Here is a 22,370-nt window from a genome sequence, read left to right on the forward strand (position 1 = left end):
TTACAGTTTGAGATTGCAGGTGAGAGAGAAGGGCAATTGGAGAAAGAGTGCAAGAGAGGCATTTGGCAATATGGTTGGTGGGGGAGGGTTGGGATGGGAGCTGATAAATATGGTATGAGAAAAAAAGAGGGGAGGATGAGGAATAATGTACATGGGAAAATCAGAAGTGATGAACACAGCATGAAGGTAGGGGGGCGGGGGGGGGGGGGAGGGGGTAAAGAGGTAGAATGTGGAGTGGGGCAGGAAGGGCCAAGACAGAGACAGAGAGAGAGACAGAGACAGACAGAGAGAGAGAGAAAGAGAGAGAGAGAGAGAGAGAGAGAGAGAGAGAGAGAGAGATAGAGAGATATAGAGATAGACGGTGGGGGGTGGGGGGTGTTAGGAACAACAACGACAAAGGGAAGATCATGAGATACTTGATTTTCACTTCCCTTACGCTGCTCCATAATATGTGATGACTTCAAATCTTATCAAATCTCACAAATTCAATTAAGCTTGTTTTTAAAATTTGTGTCCAACCCTTCTTTCTTATTCTTCTTACTAGTTGCTTCAGACTAGCTATCATAAACTGGATTTATATCGTTGTTGTCCATGTTTCTTTTTTTGACAATTGCCATTCATGAATGCCCACTTTCTTTGCAAGAACCATTTCTTCAGCACCTTCATCAATGTAGTCTTTCCACATCGTCCGAGGCCTCCGTGTCTCCTGTTCCCATCCACAGCTCCTCTGAATGTCAATAGTACAAATTAGTTTTCTGGCATCCTCAATATGCACCCAGCCTAACTATATCAACACTATTTCACTTTATTTACAATGCTGGGACTTGACGGCTGATCCAACAGCCCTTTGTGTTTTAATATATTCTACTACCTCCCCATGAACCATGGACCTTGCCGTTGGTGGGGAGGCTTGAGTGCCTCAGCGATACAGATGGCCGTACCGTAGGTGCAACCACAACGGAGGGGTATCTGTTGAGAGGCCAGACAAACGTATGCTTCCTGAAGAGGGGCAGTAGCCTTTTCAGTAGTTGCAGGGGCAACAGCCTGGATGATTGACTGATCTGGCCTTGTAACACTAACCAAAACGGTCTTGCTGTGCTGGTACTGCAAACGGCTGAAAGCAAGGGGAAACTACAGTCGTAATTTTTCCTGCGGGTATGCAGCTATGCTGCATGGTTAAATGATGATGGCGTCCTCTTGGGTAAAATATTCCGGAGGTAAAATAGTCCTCCATTTGGATCTCCGGGCGGGGACTACTCAGTAGGACGTCATTATCAGGAGAAAGAAAGCTGGCGTTCTATGGATCGGAGTGTGGGATGTCAGATCCCTTAATCGGGCAGGTAGGTTATAAAATTTTAAAAGGGAAATGGATAGGTTAAAGTTAAATATAGTGGGAATTAGTGAAGTTCGCTGGCAGGAGGAACAAGACTTTTGGTCAGGTGAATACAGGATTATAAATACAAAATTAAATAGGGGTAATGCAGGAGTAGGTTTAATAATGAATAAAAAAATTGGAGTGCAGGTAAGCTACTACAAACAGCATAGTGAATGCATTATTGTGGCCAAGATAGACATGAATCCCATGCCTACTACAGTAGTACAAGTTTATATGCCAACTAGCTCTGCAGATGATGAAGAAATTGAAGAAATGTATGATGAGATAAAAGAAATTATTCAGGTAGTGAAGGGAGACGAAAATTTAATAGTCATGGGTGACTGGAATTCGAGAGTACGAAAAGGGAGAGATGGAAACATAGTGGGTGAATATGGATTGGGGGTAAGAAATGAAAGAGGAAGCAGTCTGGTAGAATTTTGCACAGAGCATAACACTTGGTTCAAGAATCATAAAAGAAGGTTGTATACATGGAAGAATCCTGGAGATACTAGAAGGTATCAGATAGATTATATAATGGTAAGACAGAGATTTAGGAAGCAGGTTTTAAATTGTAAGACATTTCCAGGGGCAGATGTGGACTCTGACCACAACTTCTGGTTACGAACTGTAGATTAAAACTGAAGAAACTGCAAAAAGGTGGGAATTTAAGGAGATGGGACCTGGATAAACTGACTAAACCAGAGGTTGTACAGGGTTTCAGAGAGAGCATAAGGGAACAATTGACAGGAATGGGGGAAAGAAATACAGTAGAAGAAGAATGGGTAGCTTTGAGGGATGAAGTAGTGAAGGCAGCAGAGGATCAAGTAGGTAAAAAGACGAGGGCTAGTAGAAATGCTTGAGTAACAGAAGAAATATTGAATTTAATTGGTGAAAGGAGAAAATATAAAAACGCAGTAAATGAAGCAGGCAAAAAGGAATACAAACGTCTCAAAAATTAGGTCCCCAGGAAGTGAAAAATGGCTAAGCTGGGATGGCTAGAGGACAAATGTAAGGATGTAGAGGCTTATCTCACTAGGGTAAGATAGATACTGCCTACAGGAAAACTAAAGAGACCTTTGGAGAAAAGAGAGCCAATTGTATGAATATCAAGAGCTCAGATGGAAACCCAGTTCTAGGCAAAGAAGGGAAAGCAGAAAGGTGGAAGGAGTATATAGAGGGTCTATACAATGGCAATGTACTTGAGGACAATATTATGGAAATGGAAGAGGATGTAAATGAAGATGAAATGGGAGATACGAAACTGCGTGAAGAGTTTGACAGAGTACTGAAAGACTGTAAGGTAACAGGGGATAATATGGAACTCTTTCAAGTAGTTTAAAATTTAAAGCACGGCAGCAGAGATAATATGCTGGGCAAAAATAGACCGGAAAATATTTGTTTGTGTTTTGATGGACGTTGTAGTTCCGTTGGATAGTGTTTTGGTTTTCTTTTAACTGCAACGAATTATATAAGTGTGGTGATAATTTGTAAAATTATATAATGTATTTAGATTTAAGTATTTAAATATTATAAAATACTGTAAAAGAATTGTGGCCATGTTTAGCAATTATTTTGACTACTGTGGTGTCATGTGACCCGACTGAGGACTGTGGATGTGAGCGGGAAAATCGGGGTCTTTTGTGGTTGGCCGTTGTGGTGGTGAGTTGGGAGCGGCAAAGTGCCGCGAGTGCAAGCATGGACGCCAGGGTATGCGAAGGAACAAAGTGAAAGTGTGTGGGTGTGAGACAAACAGTGTACGAATTGCACCAATTATTATTTGTGAACTTAAAAATGCATGGCCACAACGTTATAATTGCAACTGAACTCAGGCTCGTTTACTACCTATTTTGTCACGTGGCTCATCTGTAAAGGGGTTGGTAGTAAACGGTTGCATTATCGCCCCTATTATTGAGTCTGATATTGGCTGGCTTTTGAAGAGCAGTGAACTGAACTATACACGTTCAGATTGAAACTTATTTATTCAAAAGAAACACTTTAACGTTGTGGCCATGCATTTTTAAGTTCACAAATAATAATCGGTGCAATTCGTACACTGTTTGTCTCACACCCACACACTTTCACTTTGTTCCATCGCATACCCTGGCGTCCATGCTTGCACTCGCGGCACTTTGCCGCTCCCAACTCGCCACCACAACGGCCAACCACAAAAGACCCCGATTTTCCCGCTCACATCCACAGTCCTCAGTCGGGTCACATGACACCACAGTAGTCAAAATAATTGCTAAACATGGCCACAATTCGTTTACAGTATTTTATAATATTTAAATACTTAAATCTAAATACATTATATAATTTTACAAATTATCACCACACTTATATAATTCGTTGCAATTAAAAGAAAACCAAAACACTATCCAACGGAACTACAACGTCCATCAAAACACAAACAAATATTTTCCGGTCTATTTTTGCCCAGCATATTATCTCTGCTGCCGTGCTTTAAATTTTAAACTACTTGAAAGAGTTCCATATTATCCCCTGTTACCTTACATACCCCCACTTCATGGAGACATTACCTTAGTAACGGCAACATGAAGTAGCACCAAATGGAGTGAACCCATATTACTTTATATATTAAACATTTTAATTATAACTATAATGGCACCAAAACACGTAGAACAGTGTTATAGTGGTGAGTTAATCAGTGTATGTACTGTCATTAGGAAACATACATACATAATCCAACAATGTATCCAACTCAAATATACAATTAGATAGTATCCTATTGAATGACTGGGCAGGCAAAATAAATGCCCATGTTAGTCTATATGTAGGTTGCCCACCACTGCACATTAACACTTCCACTTTTTACACAGTTGTTTCTGTAAGTTGCACGAAGTTGTTGTAACCAGATCCTTTTGTTCACAGATTTATGCATTGGAATACAGTCTTTCCAAACTTGCCAGCCAACAGCACTGTGCTTCCTCTCATTAGCCAAGCCATCCTATCCAAATTTAATCAAATCCTCATAAATCTTGCCTAGACATGCAGACCCACATTTCCCAGGAATCAGGCTATCCAAATCCTCCCTGGAACATCCTGTTTTCACTGATCAGTTCTTATTGAGGTTTGTACAAATGACAAACATGCACATAAATCAAACACAAACATGGCATAGTTAAATATATTCTATTTCACCCTTCAAATGTTCCCAGATCAGGACCTCCGACACTTCTACCCCCACGCACCAGTATCAACTCCAGGTGCCACAGATACATTAGAAATTTTAATCAAATCTCATTTTTTTTTTTCAAACTATTTGCAGATTTCCTCCCTCCTATATTCTCCACATATTTATACAGAAATAGACTATATGTACAGTAGGTTTCAGTTCCCGTATGACTTTCAACAAGGCTTCTATCACACCCACACCAGTTGTGCAAATCCATTGGACAACAGATTCCCTTATTGCAAAAATATACAGTATAATGAAGTTTGTTGACCACCAACAATGGCATCGCAACATACACAGTAAAACAAATAATACTCCAATTATAAATACACGTATACATAGCCCCCAATAATTTTTTTAACTCGACAATAGTGTACATGGGAATCTCACTTCCTTAACTTTTATTCTTTTACCACATATTTTTTCAACTCTGTTACATTTCTCAGTCCAAATGGCTTTTTGGACACTGGATATACCAACCTATATGCATTAGGGTGTGGACAACCCGTTATCTCAAAGGGTCCATGGTATAATTCAAATAACTTTTTGATTTCGCCATCAATGTCACTGGATTTTTTCTTGTTCCTCACCAGCACCTTATCTCCCTCCTTGAACTTTGTTGTCTTATACCTTTCTCCATGCCTCCTCTGTCTCTCATGTCCTTTCTTTAACATTTGCTGTCTGGCCACCTGCATCTTCTTTTGACTTGTCAAGTCTTGAGATGGAGGAAAATCTATGTGTTCTGCTATTAGATTGTCAGGCTTGATATCTTTCATGAGCTCATAGGGTGAGAATCCTGTTGCACAACTCTTCACTGTGTTCATAAGATCCTCAAACACAGTTATATATTCTGCCCAAGTACTATGCTTTTTACTGCAATATGTCCTACATAGCCTACCCAGCTCCCTCATATACCTCTCAGCAGGGTTTCCCGCAGGGTGATACACTGAAATCCTTATATGCTTAATCCCAGATCTTTGCATAAACTTCCCCCACACACTAGATACAAATTGTGCTCCATTATCAGACAGAACATTCTCTGGTTTTATAACATTCACAAAGTAATCTTTCTCTAGCTTGTTAATTATATTCTGGCTAGTGGCCTTTTTCAGTGGATACAGCCTTACAAACTTTGAGAATACATCAACAGCTAAAAGAACATACTTTACACCCCCTCGACCTGTTGGCAGCCTCCCAAATAAATCAATAGCCAGCAGTTCACCATTTCTTTTAGGAACAATATTCTGCATCTCTCCTTGTACTGCAATAGTATTATACTTCACTTTTTGACATCTGTCACAAGAAGCCAACTGTCTCTTTACTCTCCTGGCCATGTTGTTAAAACTAACATAGTCCTGCAGTATTTCCAAACATTTTTGAGCCCCATAATGCCCATGGCTAAGGTGGATGTAATTTATTAATTTTTCCACATGCTCATCTGGAAAACATACCTTCCACTCCTCTTTGTCCAAATTTCTTTGTCTAAATAAAATACTTTTATAAATTCTATAATATTTAGCTATTTTTTCATGTTCTTTACTTCCAAAGTTTGTTTTGATAAACTTCAAGGTTTGGTCCCCATTCTGAAGTCTCCTCATGTCCTTACAGATGGATCTGATTTCCTTCTCTCCACCCACTCCTTTCATATACAATATCTGTAGTTCTTTCTCGTCTCCATTCGCTTCATGTTCTTCTCCAATGAAAGGTAATCTTGATAAGGCATCAGCCACATTGTTGTCTGTGCCCTTAATATATCTTATCTCATAGTTAAACTGCTGCAAAAACATGGCCCATCTCACGAGTCTATTATTTAACAGCTTACATTCTTGCAAATAGCTCAGAGCCTTATGGTCTGTGTAAACAATCACTTTCCTACCTTCCACATATATCCTGAACTTCTGAAATCCAAAAACTATGGCTAAAAGTTCCTTCTCTGAGATACCATACATCAATTCATGTTTGGATAGCATTCTGCTTGCAAATGTGATTGCCCTGTGCTCGGTCTTCCCATCTACTACCCTCTCCTGAAATAGCACTGCCCCTATCCCATACTCTGAGCTGTCTGCCCCAATACAGAAAGGCAAAGACAAATCTGGATAGAACAAAATTTTGCTGTTTTTTAAGCTATTCTTGATGGCATTAAATTCCCGGTCACAGTCAGATGTCCAGCACCAGGTTACACTTTTCTTTAATAGTCTACATAAGTTAGGTGAATTCAGGCTATAATCACTTATGTACTTCCTATAGAATGAACATAGTCCTATAAATGATTTCAATTGTTTCCTGTTCGTTGGCACCTTGCAGTCAACAATAGCCTTGATTTTCTCTTTATTGGGCAGAATGCCATCAGGAGTTAACTGATGACCGAGAAATAGTAATGTTGCTTGAAAAAATTCACACTTACTTAACTTAAGGGTCATCCCCCCTTTAGATATAGCCTTGAATACATCCTCCAACAGCTGACAGTGCTCTTGCCAATTGCTACTCGTAATCAAAATGTCATCTACGTACACGGTCAATTTTCTCATTAGTTCATCACCCAACACATGACTTAAAGCCCTTACAAAAACTGCTACAGATATTGATAAACCAAATGGCACAACTGTAAACATATAAGTCCTGCCCTCAAATAAGAAAGCAGTGTACTTTCTGCTCTCTTCAGCCAATTGCACCTGCCAGAACCCTGAAGTCAAATCAACACTTGACAGAATTTTAACATTATAAAATTTTTGCAACAGCTCATCCATGTTCTCTGGCTGATCATTTTCTTTGACTATTATTTTATTTAGCTTTCTTGCATCCAGTACTATTCTTATAGAACCATCCCTCTTTTTCACCACTCTTATTGGATTACAATACTCACTCCTCCCCATTTCCAGTATGCCCCACTTCAACATCATCTGTATCCTTGCCCTTACAGCCTCTCTATTAGCTATTGCTATAGGATAAGGTTTGGCCCTTATCACTTCATGTGGCAATACCCTCAAAACATAACTGAAATCTACGACTTTTCCAGGTCTGTCAGAGAACACATGCTTATGCTTACACAACAAACCTGTAAGCTGCACCTTTTGTTCCTCATTTAAATGTCCCATTTCATTCACTTTGTCATGTATCTGCTGTTCAGTGCAGATCTCATCACCTACCTCTTCTATCCTTTGTAAATGAGTAATAGTCTCACCTCCTTTTAATTCCCCTTTAAATTTTATTCTTCGTCTATTTCCACCAGCATCAAATTCTACCATTCTGTCCTTTACAAAAATGCTACAGTCATACTTGTACAAGAAGTCCATACCCAAAATTACATTCAATGCCAAACTCTTCACCACAAAGCAACTAATATCAAAACAATACTCATTACTATTAAATTCCAGTAATACTTCCCTGCTGATGGGCTTGCTACATGTCCCAGTTGCTGTCTTAATTTTGACTCCTGTAACTGGTAATTCTATTAATCCTAAACCTTTAATTTGCTGCCAGAAAGATTCAGAGATTGCAGATAAACTTGAGCCAGAGTCTAATAATGCTATATCTGCAACTCCTCCCACACTGATATCAATTATTGGCTGTATCACCTCTATTTCTACTCTGCTCAGCCCTGATTCCTGTAATAAATCTCTTTCTACTTCACTCCTGCTTTCCTCTTGCATAATGCAAATATCTTTAGGTCTTTCTCCAAAACATACATCAGTATCCCCTTCAAACAGATCCTTAATAGCAAACTCAACATTCTCTTCTTCACTTAATTCTTCCAATTTTCTGGCAATTTTAAATTTTATTTTACCCCATTCTTCAGGCATCAAAGCTTTATGTAATTTTGCATAGGACACCCAATCACTCAAATCATAATCAGCCTCCTCCTTTCCTAACCATCCACAATTAACATCTTTGAGGCTTGCATCATCAGTTAAGAAAACATAGGTTTCAATTTTATCTTCTGGGCAACCTACAGCAACATTCTCCATATCATTACACATTTCCATATCCACACTGAAGTCATTATCACTACCACAGTTAACATCTGCACCCACAAGCACAGTAACCTTATCAGTAGGTGATTTACCAGCATTTTCCACATTGTTAAATACACCACTCATATTAGCCTTTACATCACACTGAATAACCCTCGCCTCACCTTTTCCACAATTCTCCATACTATTTCCAATAGACATCTCTACCCATTCATCACACCCATTATTACTGTGAACATTGCCCCTTAATTCCATATCCACTTCTGTTCCCCCTTTTGATGAAACTACCTCTGTCTCTGATCTTTCAATGAATTTTGCTGCACACAAACCAATATTGTCCTCCTCTGCTTGTAATTTCTCTTCCCTTTTAAACATGTCATCAATGTAAAACTCCCACTGTTCATTGCTGATATTAGCCTTGTTCCCTTTTTTTCTCTTATACCTTTTATCTGTATTTCTATAATTGTTAAAACCCCTCCATAGATTTTCATTTCCTAAGACAGCATCCATATGACATATCCCAATTTTCCTTGCTGACTTTATTACTCATCCCATCATGTCCTTGTCTGGCCCTGTTCACATAATTACCAGCCCCCCTGCGGACCTTAAGCGAGGCATCAATTAGTTTTTTGATTGCCTACCCTGTCCATTTGCATCTGGCATTCCTACTCTCATACCTTCTCTATCACTCCTCATCTGATCAAAATTGTCTCCTCTCCCTCCAAAATTTCTGTTATACCTTTGTGGCTTGCTTCTCCAATCTCTATCCTGATTATTCTGATCACTTCTATCTTCTCTCCACCTGTTATGGTTATTACTGCATTCATAATTAATACTGTTTCCCCTTTCATGATACCTTCCACTCTCCCTATGTTCCATGTATTTAGGTCTGTAACACAATGCCCTGTCCATATTATCCACAAAATTAAGAAATTCTTCCACTGAATCTGTTGCACTGTGAATCAAATCCCATTGCAAATGCTCTGGTAATCTTCTCTTTAGTGTAGATATTTCTGTTAATACGCCCAGTGGCCTATCCAGATGATTTAATTTATTCAGTTCTCTAACACAGAACTCTCTCATACTTTCCTTTCCACTCTTGTAACTGGATCCACTCAAAAAATCGTTTTGCAATCTTAATTGTTTTGCTTGGCCCCAGTATTTGTTCAAGAACAGGTTTTCGAAGGTTTTGAAATCACAAAATTTATCATCATTTTGGTTTACCCATGTTTGAGCTCCCCCTTCCAACTGCCTCTTAACATATTTAATTTTTGCCTGCTCACTCATCCCTGTCACAAAGTTATCCTTACACACAGCTAGAAAGTCAACTGCATGGTATTTATTCTCCCCATTAAAAGGTTTTGACTGAAATCCATGCCCCAGAGGATATCCCAACAATAAATTTCCATTCCCTGCTGCCACAGTATTAACTGTTTCCCTCAAGACATTTATTTCCCCTTCTAATTCCTTCTTATTGTCAGTAATTCCCTTATGGCAATCCAGCACTCCTATCTTAATGGATTCAATGTCTGCCTCTGTTTGTCTTTGAAATAATGTGCATTTCTGTTCCTGTACCTGAATCTGCCCCACAAGATTACTTTGCACAGTGTCCACCTTGGCTACTAGGCCTCTTTCAACCTCATCAACTCTCTCAATAATTCCCTCAACAATTTTAACTGTGTTTTCAACTTTATCTGTAATTTGAGTGAATTTGAGATCTAGCTGATCAAATTTTTCACTCACTGTCTTTATTTTATCACTAAGCCTTAATTCCATATCCCCTATTTTCGAATCCATTTCTCCAACTATTGCAGTTTTTATATTCCCTATTTTCGAGTCTATTTCTCCTAATTTACTAGTAAGTTTTACAAAAAATGTGCTGAGGTCACTTCCTGGTATCCAGCCTATTTCTTTTGGCATGCTAGGGCTACTACAGGTACTACTAACATCCACTGATTCGCCTTCACTTTGAGATTCACGCGTCTCATCGGCCATGGCTAATGAAAAGGACACAATTTTGCAATGTAGCTGCTGGCTGTACTTATCTTTTAAATCCTCGTGTGACGCGACGTCTGCAGTGAGCACCGCAGCACAGCTATGCAATGAATCTTAATCGGCGACGTGGACACACAGCAAACTCAATCAGGAGCGAGAACACGTTGCGTAGGCCCCTGGCAGCATGTAGTCATGTTGGTCGGTGGCACGGACGACGGCGTTGATCGTCGGCAGCACGTGGATACAGCTTCGACTGCTTTACCCGTAACAACACATGGACGTGGCACGGACGACGGTTTCTTCTCGCGGCAGCACGTATCGCGGCACGGACGACTGTTTTACCCGCGGCAAACACGTGGTCGACTCATCAGACTGTGTAACTGATTGCTTCACAATCGTGGTGGCCTTATATCGGCGTAACCACGGGGCAGCGCGTATCTTGTCCAGCACAAACACTCCGGTACTGCTAATGCACCGATTTAGCTCAGAGCCCCCACACTGACTGTTCAAAGCCTAACATCAGACGGACATTCGATTCCGAAATACTATGGAATATGGAAGAAAGTCCTATCCCGGACGAGCCCCCAATTGCAACTGAACTCAGGCTCGTTTACTACCTATTTTGTCACGTGGCTCATCTGTAAAGGGGGTTGGCAGTAAACGGTTGCATTATTGCCCCTATTATTGAGTCTGATATTGGCTGGCTTTTGAAGAGCAGTGAATTGAACTATACACGTTCAGATTGAAACTTATTTATTCAAAAGAAACACTTTAACATTGTGGCCATGCATTTTTAAGTTCACAAATAATAATTGGTGCAATTCGTACACTGTTTGTCTCACACCCACACACTTTCACTTTGTTCCATCGCATACCCTGGCGTCCATGCTTGCACTCGCGGCACTTTGCCGCTCCCAACTCGCCACCACAACGGCCAACCACAAGAGACCCCGATTTTCCCGCTCACATCCACAGTCCTCAGTCGGGTCACATGACACCACAGTAGTCAAAATAATTGCTAAACATGGCCACAATTCTTTTACAGTATTTTATAATATTTAAATACTTAAATCTAAATACATTATATAATTTTACAAATTATCACCACACTTATATAATTCGTTGCAATTAAAAGAAAACCAAAACACTATCTAACGGAACTACAACGTCCATCAAAACACAAACAAATATTTTCCGGTCTATTTTTGCCCAGCATATTATCTCTGCTGCCGTGCTTTAAATTTTAAACTACTTGAAAGAGTTCCATATTATCCCCTGTTACCTTACAAGACCTGAGTCGAAACAAGGCCCCGGGAGTAGACAACATTCTATTGGAACTACTGACGGCCTTGGGAGAGCCAGTCCTGACAAAACTCTACCATCTGGTGAGCAAGATGTATGAGACAGGCTAAATACCCTCTGACGTTAAGAAGAATATAACAATTCCAATCCCAAAGAAAGCAGTATTGACAGATGTGAAAATTACTGAACTATCAGTTTAATAAGTCACAGCTGCAAAATACTACGCGCAATTCTTTACAGACAAATGGAAAAACTGGAAGAAGCCGACCTTGGGGAAGATCGGTTTGGATTCTGTAGAAATGTTGGAACACGTGAGGCAATACTGACCCTACAACTTATCTTAGAAAATAGATTAAGGAAAAGCAAACCTACATTTCTAGCATTTGTAGACTTGAGAAAGCTTTTGACAATGTTGACTGGAATACTCTCTTTCAAATTCTAAAGGTGGCAGGGGTAAAATACAGGGAGCGAAAGGCTATTTACAATTTGTACAGAAACCAGATGGCAATTATAAGAGTCGAGGGGCATGAAAGGGAAGCGGCGGTTGGGAAGGGAGCGAGACAGGTTTGTAGCCTCTCCCCGATGTTATTCAACCTGTATATTGAGCAAGCCGAAAGAGAAATTCGGAGTAGGTATTAAAATCCATGGAGAAGAAATAAAAACTTTGAGGTTCGCCAATGACATTGTAATTCTGTCAGAGACAGCAAAGGACTTGGAAGAGCAGTTGAACGGAATGGACAGTGTCTTGAAAGGAGGATATACGATGAACATCATCAAAAGCAAAACGAGGATAATGGAATGTAGTTGAATTAAGTCGGGTGATGCTGAGGGAATTAGATTAGGAAATGAGACACTTAAAGTAGTAAATGAGTTTTGCTATTTGGGGAGCAAAGTAAGTGATGATGGTCGAAGTAGAGAGGATATAAAATGTAGACTGGCAATGGCAAGGAAAGCATTCCTGAAGAAGAGAAATTTGTTAACATCGAGTATATATTTAAGTGTCGGGAAGTAGTTTCTGAAAGTATTTGCATGAAGTGTAGCCATGTATGGATATGAAACATGGACGATAAATAGTTTGGACAAGAAGAGAATAGAAGCTTTCGAAATGTGGTGCTACAGAAGAATGGTGAAGATTAGATGGGTAGATCATATAACTAATCTGGAGGTATTGAATACAACTGGGGAGAACAGGAATTTGCGGCACAACTTGACAAAAAGAAGGGACCGGTTGGTAGGACATGTTCTGGGGCATCAAGGGATCACAAATTTAGCACTGGAGGGCAGCGTGGAGGGTAAAAATCGTAGAGGGAGACCAAGAGATGAATACACTAAACAGATTCAGAGGGGGAGATGAAGAAGCTTCCACAGGATAGAGTAGCATGGAGAGCTGCATCAAACCAGTCTCAGGACTGAAGACCACCACAACAACAACAACTACATATTCTACTAGCGTTACAAGGTCCCCCAGAGAGACTCCCCCCCGGGAGACTTTCATTCAGAAACTGCCTGTTTATATCTAATTTCCTCTCTGAAGGTTAATCTTTCACTTGAAGAAAAGGATACTAGTTGAACAGAGAATTAGCACAGTCATTTAATGACTTAGTCCACTGATCCATTTCTTAGCATATGAGGTAATTCAAAATATGCTCTATTAGCTGTTGATAGTCTTGCTTTAGTTATGTTTTAAATGATTAATGGAAAATCTCATATAAAGATGTGAAACAAATACTAACAAAGAGATAGAGGGGCTGGCCAGTACTTACCTCAGCTCAGTACAGCCGATAGATACACATAAAACAGAACCGAAAATTTACGTTCCTAGCTTTCGGAACAAATGTTCCTTCATCGGGGAGGAGAGAGGGGAAAGAAAGGGAAGAAGGGAAAGGAGATTCAGTTACTCACAACCCAGGTTATGAAGCAACAGGGAAAGGAAAATAGGGAGGGTAGCAAGGATGGAGGCATGGTTGTCAGAGGGAAGCCAAAGATCTTTGGCTTCCCTCTGACAACCATGCCTCCATCCTTGCTACCCTCCCTATTTTCCTTTCCCTGTTGCAATATGTTTTTACGTCAGATCACTAACTGCTACGGATGCTTTTCATAGTCGCTCTTACTGATGACCATCTACTCTATTTTCCCTTCACTGCTTTACAGTCCTGTCTTGAACATCACGTTCATGAAGCTGTGTCTACTTTCATTTATTAGTACAATGTCATCATCAGCTTCAGCAAAGTGGAATAGAGTTACTCTTCCTGCTTTTACTCATTTTGATTGGCATTCTGGAATTCTAACTCAGTTTCTTTCTAGCTCTAAACTGAGTAGAACTCAGGATAATGTTCCTCTTTTTGTGAGACATGTTTTGACTTTCAACACTCTAAGTTTCCCCCTCTAGTTCTAACTCTGAAGAATGTTCTAAGCATCCAATTATAGTCTTTTTGTTGTTCCTGTATGAGACTCAATATCTTCTCTACATGGTGAGTAGAAATGTACCCTTTTCATAATACTGTCAATGGCTAGTAGAATTACCTTAGTGGGAACTGGAATGTTTAACAGGATTGGTCTGTGCATGCTCTGCTGTGCCATTCTGGAATCTATTACAGCCAGGTGAATTTCAAAACTAAATTTCAATCACTCCTATTTTAGCTGACCTATACTTTGTTAGGTATTTTTCATCCCTCCATAACTATATGATTACTCCAGAAACTACATATTCTATCTCCATTCTGCTGAGGTTTACGTCTTTTTCACTATCTCCCTCTCTCTATTAGCTACATGGAGGATTCTGTCATCCTCAAAACACACTTGAACTTACAGGTTGCTGAAGCTGAGTAATTCACATCTAACTGTTCTGGAAAGTTACTCCCCAGCTCTTTTCAGATTTACTTTCACTCTTCCGAGACACATATATCACAGTATGCACTTCTGTAAATTCCCACATGAATTTTGCTATTAGAGAAACAGTCTCTGAATGGAAACATCATCTACCACGTAAAAGTATGCCCACAGGCAGACATTACAGATCCCCTTGATGTTATCTATTGCAAAGCTAATTAGCTGAATGTCAATGTAACTACTAGTTTAATGGACACTAGCGTTCCCTACAACTGGCATGACTTGAGACGTAACATATCACTTTGGAGAAAGTGAAGTGTTTGTTTTGGACTGCATATCATGCAGAAAATTTTCTGTCTCTTTTGTGCATGTAATTTGAGAGCAACCGTGAGCAAATTATACCTGCAAGGCAGGGGCGATGAGCACAAGGATTCCAACACATAGACACACCTGCTGGTCACGGCAGTTATTTCATGAAAACAATGTACAACCCCGGAGGTTCGCTGCAAATCACGGAACCTTGACATGCACGACAATGATCATAACATCAGTTGTCACGGAAATTCAGAGAAGCCATACAGAGCGGAAATGACAAAGGCTAATATGTATTATGAATCTTGTTAAATTGTATGCTGTAACATGGAATGTATGTAATGGAGGTGAAATACACACACAATAAAGAAGGAACACGAGAATTTATTCTGCAGTGATTGGCATTTGGGATTACCAGCTGGCAAGGACTTGGCGTCTTCAAGAGTCTGCTGCCTCAAGATACAGCAACACAGTCCAGCCAGTTATTACAGGTAGGTAATGGTGACCACAAAAACTTGTACATAGTCTACCTCGATAAGACACCTGAACAACGGTTGGCTCATTTTATGACATTCTGGCACCTTTTGAAACAGGACTTTTGATGGGCTTGTGCCACTGGATAAGAAGATTTAATTGAAAGAAAAAGAAGATGTTTGATTTAAAATGCAAAAAAAGGATCAAAGAAGAACAGTTTTGTCAGTACGCAATGTTGCTGACCATAGCAATGGAGGCAACAACTTGGATTTCCAACAGTGTATAAACTGTTGTTTGTGCTGCAAATAAACGAATTCTACAAAAAATAAATATGTTGCAGGGATATTGCCGAATCCCTCGAGAGACTTCATTAAAGGAGCAAATAAGTACACAAATGGGAAGAACAATATATGAGTTAGCTGTAAGCTGCTATCATCTCCTTGGCACAGTGCCAACACACCTGCAGTCAACCACAGTTACATTGGCAGAAAATTCCACCCAGGCTGCAGTCGCAAAATGACTAATTGCCAGCGACGTGGTCTGCCTCGTCTGGCATATCAACTTTTCACTGACAACTTGAGGTGACAAGTGCTGTTCTCAATCTTTGGTGAGCTGTATTTGAAAGCAGGCTCGCATGTGTACTTACGCTAATGTGATCACAACAGGTTTGAGTAACCAAAATTTTCCTTTCTTAGGTATGTACAGAGTCTTTGTGGTGCTGCAGAAGTAGGCACCGAGTTAGGAACTGGTGATACTGATTTTGTTAGTGCATGCCAGCAAATAGTACAGTCATGGCAACAAATGACTCTGAATGGTTAAAGGAATAAGAGTATATGTCAAAACTTAAATTTCTTGTATTACTGGCTTAAGAAATGAATTGCATTGCCTACTAGAATCAGTGCTATTGCTGGGACGAAAACAAGTTCAGAGACACACAATAGAGAATCTCGACAAAGAAATAAATGCTAAAATTACATAGTTACAAACTGAAATTAGGATGTTAAGTGGGGAGTAACATGACAAGATACATAAACAGTTCGATCTAGTAAGACAGGTCAATGAAGTTTCATGAAGTAAATAATGAAAATGCAAGAATTTGTGACAGAGCAATTTAAAACAGTACAGCAACAAATCTCAGACACACAATTGAGGTTTACTGCATTAGAACAAACCAAATAATCAAATTTAACAGTTATTCCCAGTTCCGCCTTTGCTATTTTGGAGGATCAATTAACTGACTTAGAAAAGCAGAAAGCACAAAAGAAATTCGAATCAACTGTCAATACAACACAACATGCAAGCACTCTCAGATAGGCACGGTGAGGAACTCCAGAAAATCTGGGACAAGCTTTCAAAAACATAAGAGGAGTAGCAGACTGCCAGGAGAGATAATTGAGGAACTGCAACTAGGAAATGGAACAAGTTTTTCCAAGCAATTTCCAGAGTTAAAACTGGAGGGAGATGAAAACACAAAGTATTTTTTGGGCATTTCCTAGGTCACTAGCTAAATTTTGGGAACATTCAACAAGGATTACCCACATTGTGTCATACACTGTACGCTCTACATATGCGATTTATTACTAATAAGTGGAAAATTGTTAAACAGCAGGGCATGTGCTCAGCACACCGCTCTTCCAGCCGTATGTCAGTTTGCTAGACTGTGTCGCTACTTCTCAATCAAGTAGCTCCTCAGTTTGCCACACAAGGGCTGAGTGCACCCCAGCTGCCAACAGCACTCGGGAGACTCGATGGTCACCCATCCAAGTGCTAGCCCCACCCGACAGCACTTAACTTGGCTGATCTGACGGGAACCAGTGTTGCCACTGCAGCATGGCCATTAGCAAATTAATGGTTTAACTGGTGATGAAATAGTATTCTTTCTTCAACATATTCTACACACTACATTATATTAGTTACTGCTATTAGATCATGAAAAAAGTAAAGTAAGAATAAGATGAATTACATAAAATTAATGAGCTAACGACACAAACAGTGTCAACCAAATCTATGAATAAGTTTAATTTAGAAAGTGCATGATATTTAAGTTTAGATATCAACGATGCAAAATATAATCGTGCCACTGTACCCCAGATGCACAGTTCAATTAAGAAACAAATAATACTAGGCTGTTATTCATGGGTTCACAAGGGAAAAAAAAACACCCTGAGGTGTTACTGACATCACATAAAACAGAGAAGGGTTACAAAGGCCAATATAAGCATGTACCATAGCTAATGACCTGGTAACATCCAAGCTACACTCAAATGACGAAGGTGTATGAATGTCCGAGATTCCAGTTTCTTAACACTTGGAGGTCTGCTCCTGAACAGCCTTAGTGGATGTTGAAATTCAAGATGTAGACATGGGTCTTAGATACCAAAAGGAGTAGGGTCTAGGTTACATAATGCAAGGTAGATAGATGCTTCATAGGGCACGAGATAATATACACTATATTTGTGTAAGAGAAAAGTAGGCATGGACCGAAAGGATGACCAACACCAAAACAGGAGTGAAGGGGACACTATCTCTGTAAAGAATTATAAGTACCTTTCTGCAATAAGTGTTGTATTTAACACTGTTTATAAGGGTAGTACACCACCATTAATTTTTTTTTTTTTATTTACTCCAAGCTAACTAGCAAGCTCTTGAATGAACAGGTGGAAATACGAAGTTGGACTAACTGACAGTCTGTAACTTTGAAAAAGTTAGATAAAAAAGAAGAGGCAGGCATCTGATCTCTGTTACCCAATCGTGGCATAAAGTGAATCAGCAGCGATAAAAGTATGCAAATATCATTCAGCATTTAAAAGCCCTGAACTGAGAACAGGGCAATTACGAATTCAATTATACTTCCATAAGTATATGTTGCAGAGCACATCCCAGGGAATCATCTAGGATCAAACCTACCTCAATAACAAAGAATTACTAAGTTTTATTTTATCCAATGCACAGAATATATGCCAACGACCTCGCCACAGTGGTAAGAGTGATTCCCTTCAGATCACTGAAGTAAGCGCTGTCGGGCTGGGGTAGCACTTGGGTGGGTGACCATCCAGTCTGCCGAGTGCTGTTGGCAATCGGGGTGCACTCAACCCTTGTGAGGCAAACTGAGGAGCTACTTGATTGAGAAATAGCAGCTCCGGTCTCGCAAACTGACGGGAGAGCAGTATGCTGACCAAATGCCCCTCCATATCTGCATCCAGTACACCTGTGAGCTGAGTCAGTACCATTGGGCTTTCCAAGGCCTGTTCGGAAGGAGTTTTTAGTTTAGAGAATATATGTGTCTCAGTAGGCAGACTATATGTTATAAGGGGATTAATTGCTTGTACATGGGAAATTTTCTAGTTTTATGGAATATAAGAAGCACAAGGAACTAGTACACCTGCCTAATATCGTGAAGGGCCCCCACAAGCATGCAGAACTGCCGCAATGTGACGTGGCATGGCTTCGACTAAGGTCTGAAGCAGTGCTGGATGGAATTGACATCACGAATCCTGCAGGGCTGTCCAAAAATCTATAAGAGTATGAGGTGGTGGAGATCTCTTCTGAAGAGTACCTTGCAAGGCATCCCAGATATGCTCAATAATGTTCATGCCTGGGGAATGTGATGGCTAGTGTAAGTGTCTAAACTCAGAATAATGTTTCTGGAGCCACTCTGTAGCAATTCTGGATGTGTGGGGTGGAATGCACAATGGACCTGAATGGATGCAGGTGATTGGACATGATGCTTATGTACACATCAACTTTCAAATTCGTATCTATACGTATCAGGGGTCCCATAACACTCCAACTGCATATGTTCCACACCATTACAGACAGCCTCCACCAGCTTGAACAGTTCCATGCTGATATGCAAGGACCATGGATTGATGAGGTTGTCTCCATACCCATACACATCCATCAGCTTGATACAATTTGAAATGAGACTCATCCGACCAGGTAACACGTTTCCAGTCATAAACAGTCCAATATCAGTGTTCACAGGCCAAGGCAAGACATAAAGCTTTGTGTAGTGCAGTCATCAAGGGTACACGAGTGGGCCTAAGGCTCCGAAAGCCCATATTGATGATGTTTCATTGAATGGTTCACACACTGACACTTGTTGATGGCCCAGCATTGAAATCTGCAGCAATTTGCGGAAGGGATGCACTTCTGTCACACCGAACGATTCTCTTCAGTCATTGTTGGCCCCATTCATCTACATCTACATACATACTCCGCAATCCACCATACGGTTCGTGGCGGAGCGTACCTCGTACCACAACTAGCATCTTCTCTCCCTGTTCCACTCCCAAACAGAACGAGGGAAAAATGGCTGCCTATATGCTTCTGTACGAGCCCTAATCTCTCTTATCTTTGTGGTCTTTCCGCGAAATATAAGTTGGCAGCAGTAAAATTGTACTGCAGTCAGCCTCAAATGCTGGTTCTCTAAATTTCCTCAGTAGCAATTCACGAAAAGAATGCCTCCTTTCCTCTAGAGACTCCCACCCGAGTTCCTGAAGCATTTCCGTAACACTCGCGTGATGATCAAACCTACCAGTAACAAATCTAGCAGCCCGCCTCTGAATTGCTTCTATGCCCTCCCTGAATCCGACCTGATCGGGATCCCAAACGCTCGAGCAGTACTCAAGAATAGGTCATATTAGTGCGGAGCGGAAAGACTTACCTTAGGGGGAAAAAAGTACAGGTATACACTCGCACACACACCCATATCCAACCGCACATACACAGACACCTGTATGTGCGGTTGGATATGGGTGTGTGTGCGAGTGTATACCTGTCCTTTTTTCCCCCTAAGGTAAGTCTTTCCGCTCTCGTGATTGGAATGACTTCTTACCCTCTCCCCTAAAACCCACATCCTTTCATCTTTCCCTCTCCTTCCCTCTTTCCTGATGAAGCAACCATTGGTTGCGAAAGCTTGAATTTTGTGTGTATGTTTGTGTTTGTTTGTGTGCCTATCGACCTGCCAGCGCTTTCATTTGGTAAGTCACATCATCTTTGTTTTTAGATATATTTTTCCCACGTGGATTGTTTCCCTCTATTATATCCATATCATTAATGTACATTTATCTATATTTAGAGTTAGCTGCCATTCTTCACACCAATCACAAATCCTGTCCAAGTCATTTTGTATCCTCCTACAGTCACTCAATGACGACACCTTCCCGTACACCACAGCACCATCAGCAATCAGCCGCACATTGCTATCCAAAAGATCACTTATGTAGATAGAAAACAACAGTGGACCTACCACATTTCCCTGGGACACTCCAGATGACACCCTCACCTCCGATGAACACTCACCATCGAGGACAACGTACTGGGTTCTATTACTTAAGAAGTCTTCGAGCCACTCACATATTTGGGAACCAATCCCATAGGCTCGTACCTTAGTTAGGAGTCGGCAGTGGGGCACCGAGTCGAACGCTTTCCGGAAGTCAAGGAATATGGCATCCGTCTGATACCCTTCATCATGGTTCGCAAGATATCATGTGAAAAAAGGGCGAGTTGCGTTTCGCAGGAGCGATGCTTCCTTAAAATACTATGTTAGATGAGAATGAAGAATCTTATGCATTCTATTTGGACACCTAAGAAGTGTGTGGTAGTGCTGGAGTTTTGCCGAATATTATTTCATTCTCTTTACCAATTAAATGACACTCTCTACTCATCTCTTTTTACATCTGAACTGCAACTGCGCTGTTCATTACCAGTCAGCTGGTCCAGGTGGCCGGCCAGTGCTGTCCAATTTAAATGTGCCCGTAAAAAAGTTACCCCGAATAATAGCTCAGTCTATGTGCTTATAACACAGCATAAAACATATCCCTATGATCATACCTGACTATACTGGACATGGCTTGGTTTCTGCTCCACATGAAATGAAATCCAATGAGATTCAAGCAAACACAGAAAACTGCATAGGGTAATATTTTCATCAGGTTTATTCTTATGACGAACACAGTATAGAACATAGCATAGTGCTTGTAGTTTAACCTGTATATCACATGACTCGTTTCACACGTAGTCTTGCCTTTGATGGAATGTGATTTTTGTGACTGGACTGGAGTAGGTGGTGGTGGTGGTGGTGGTGGTGGTGGTAGGCTGTATGGGACAGGCAGAAGGTCTCCGCCAGCTGTCAGATTCATCCACCTACAAACCTTGTCACAATGCCCCATTCCCAAAAATACAGCAGCATTTCCAGTCTCTCCTTAAACCTTTACACCCATCCCAAACCTCTCCCCGGAGTCCATCTCTCTCCTCACCCCTAACACTCCCAGCAATCCTACTTTCTACATGCTTCCTAAACTCCATAAGCCCAACCACCCAGGTCATCCCATTGTGGCCAGTTACTGTGGCCCCACTGAGGGAATCTCTGCCCTTGTAGGCCAACACCTTCAGCCTATTACCTGCAACCTACCCTCCTACACACAAAAGATACCAACCATTTACTCAACCAACTCTCCACAGTTCCTGTTCCTTTACTACAAGGTGCCCTGCTCATCACTATTAATGTCACCTTCCTTTACACTAACATCCCCAATGACCATGGCCTTATCGCTATTGAACACTACCTTTCCCAACACCCGATGGATTCCAAACCAACAACCTCCTTCCTAGTTGCCATGACCAACCGTATACACACCCACAATTATTTCTCCTTTGAAGATATTACCAACACACAACTCCGGGGTATGGCTATGGGCACCCGAATGGCAACATCCTAAGCCAATCTATTCACAGACCATATAGCAGAAACCTTCCTGAACACCCAGAATTCCAAACCTCTCACCTGGGTCAGATTCAGTGATGACATCTTTGTGATCTGGATCCAGGGTGGGGACACCTTATCCACATTCCTCCACACCTTGTCCTACTCAACCCAACAAGCCACTTTCCTCAGTGTTGACCTCCAGCTCAAAGA

General features: G+C 40.8%; 1 protein-coding gene across 2 annotated transcripts in view; it reads right to left on the minus strand.

The window, feature by feature from the left end:
• Positions 1 to 22,370, minus strand: part of LOC126162772 (uncharacterized) — a 96,937-nt gene that overhangs the window by 46,417 nt on the left and 28,150 nt on the right. The window lies entirely within an intron of this gene.

The sequence above is a fragment of the Schistocerca cancellata genome, chromosome 2 (assembly GCF_023864275.1).
Source record: "Schistocerca cancellata isolate TAMUIC-IGC-003103 chromosome 2, iqSchCanc2.1, whole genome shotgun sequence".
Taxonomy (NCBI): domain Eukaryota; kingdom Metazoa; phylum Arthropoda; class Insecta; order Orthoptera; family Acrididae; genus Schistocerca; species Schistocerca cancellata.